The sequence below is a fragment of the Silene latifolia genome, chromosome 9 (assembly GCF_048544455.1).
Source record: "Silene latifolia isolate original U9 population chromosome 9, ASM4854445v1, whole genome shotgun sequence".
Taxonomy (NCBI): domain Eukaryota; kingdom Viridiplantae; phylum Streptophyta; class Magnoliopsida; order Caryophyllales; family Caryophyllaceae; genus Silene; species Silene latifolia.
Window position 1 is genome coordinate 98,947,966 of NC_133534.1, and position 2,580 is coordinate 98,950,545.

Genomic DNA, 2,580 nt, shown 5'->3' on the forward strand with positions numbered 1-2,580 from the left:
TGGTAATTGTGTATGGTGATTCGAGAAGGGATGCAATTGGGTTTGTGGCCTTCTTATTTTGGGAATGGTGTGGTCTCAGTCTTGGCGTATCGAGGATGCTTGATTGGTGCAGGATGATGTTTTGTTGATGATCATGAATCTTCATCTCTTAGTTTGCTTTAGGATCATCTTTTATTCATCCCCCTTCGTTTTGTTTAAACCCTTCGTCTGTACGAACAATTTATTTTTCTTGTTTTTTATGTTAATCAACTCTATGTTTTCTTATCTTATGCATGTCCTTATTTTGTTGATCTTGTGTGCTAGTTTTACATGGTATTACTCTAGTTGGTTGTCCTTTTCCATGAAGTCAAGTGGGGGGAATAGACCTAAGATTAGATTGACTTGGTTGTCAACCCTTTAGATGACTATTAAAATTCGTTCTCTTCCTCTTCTGTTTTAGTTTCTATTGTCTAATTATTAGACGTGTGATCTAGTTTAATGATTTGAACCCTATATCATATGATTCCGTGATTATTAGACGATATCTATTAAAGGGGGAACGACCTTAGAAATAAAATCATAGGAAAGACTTGACATCTTCAAAGGGGGGGGGGGGGGGAATTTGTTGATCCTAGGTCTTTATTTGGTTTTGAAGCATGTTAAGATATCGTTTTATTTCTAAGTCATTTTATTTATGCTTTTATGAGTTTGGTTTGTTTCGGAGTTTACATTGTTTAGGTAATAAAGCTCATGTTCGAAGGAAGCATAAATACGATGATCAAACTCAATAGGAAATATGAAAAGTCATCACTAAGTTCAGGATATAAGTTAAGGACATACTATGTCAAAAGGAGATTTAGAATTATGCACTAAACTAAAATAACACTTGAGGGAATGGTATCCTCAGATGAGGGGACGACATCTTCAGGTGTTGTTAAAACTCTGCCTGAACATGAGGGAATGATATCCTCAACTGAGGGAACTGTAACCTCAAGTCTGCAGTGATTCGTTTTTCTTAAACTCTTTCTAAAATCTTTGAGTTTCTATTTTTAATTGAAAATTATCTTTTGAAACTATAGTATCTCGTCTTATTTTATGGATTTTAAGTTAAGATTGGAATCTAGATTTGTATATCATTTGAGAAAATATTTTGTTATATCTTGTTTACAAGATATCATAAAATCTTTCAACAACAAGATAATCTAAATTTAGTTTCCTATCTAAACGAAATCTTTATCTCTTATAGAAATTTTATTTCTTGGAAATCATGGAAATCATTTTACTTTCCATACGTTTCTTAATCGAAATGATTAAGATAGTAACAATATCATTTTCGGTTATACTTTCATAAAATATCGAATATAATTCTATATTTTCTAAACTTATTTTTGGCCAAGATATTTTGGAAATGATTATCTTTCTATATTTTATAATAAACCTAGATGTGGAGTACATGTCAAGGCATTTGCACGATAAACCCTAGCTTGTACTAACTAGAGCGTTTACTTTATTGTGCCTCCATATATATACGTATTTTCACATCTAAAAAAAGCACGACTTTCAACCTTGATTATATCGATACTTTGCAAAAACATTTCCACTGCATTTTAGCTTTGTTCTTAAAGTTTATTTTTGCAAACTTATTTTCGAAAGTCGAGTTATTTAGCCTAAGTACTTTTCGTCCAAAGTTTATATATTAAAATGCATATTTCTACAATTCTTTTCTAGACAATTGAAGTATATTGTTTTAGAATCGATTGTATTGTTGAATTTGAAATACTTTTAAGCTTAACATCTTACACATCGTAGGCTTAACATCCTACACCACGAAGGCTTAACATCCTTCATCATCGAAGGCTTAACATCCTTCATCACTGAGAGCTTAACATCTCTCAAACACTGAAGGTTTAACATCCTTCATTAGCACGATTAGGGTTAGTTATGGGGATTGGTTATTTAATGTAGGCTAGACCGGATTAGGCGCTCGTGATAAAAAATTAATAAAAAGGGGTGGACGTAGGATTTTCAATTGGGCCCGAACCACGTTAAAATATCGTGTGTTATTTATATTTTTTGTACTCTTATTGCTTTTACGATTGTTCTACAACATTCATTAATATACTCGACATATTCGAACTTAATCCATAAGTCACGAAAAATCGAAGTATACATCGTGTTGCATCATGTTTTTTTAAAAGAGTACATAATTTATTTACCTTCCTCTAAAGTATTTTTTGGGCTACTGAACTCTACAAATTTTTCTTGGTGAAATGTGAAATATATATATAAAAGTATAAACCACCGTCCAAATGATTACAAATGATTCATCCGACACTAATTAACATATTGGAAACATAACATTTTAATCAAAATTCATCCTAACAGCTGCATGCACTACACTAGATTGGAATCTAATTTTCAGCTCCCCTTTAATCTGCTTCAACCAATTCTTTGGAGTAATCAGATTAGCTTCAAACTTATAGATGTTGCGAGCTATCCACAAATGATAAAAAAGTGCAAAAACTACTGCAAATAGCATTTGTTTCTTCAACAACAATCTGCATCTCCATTGTAGACACCACTCAATTAATCTTGCAGTAG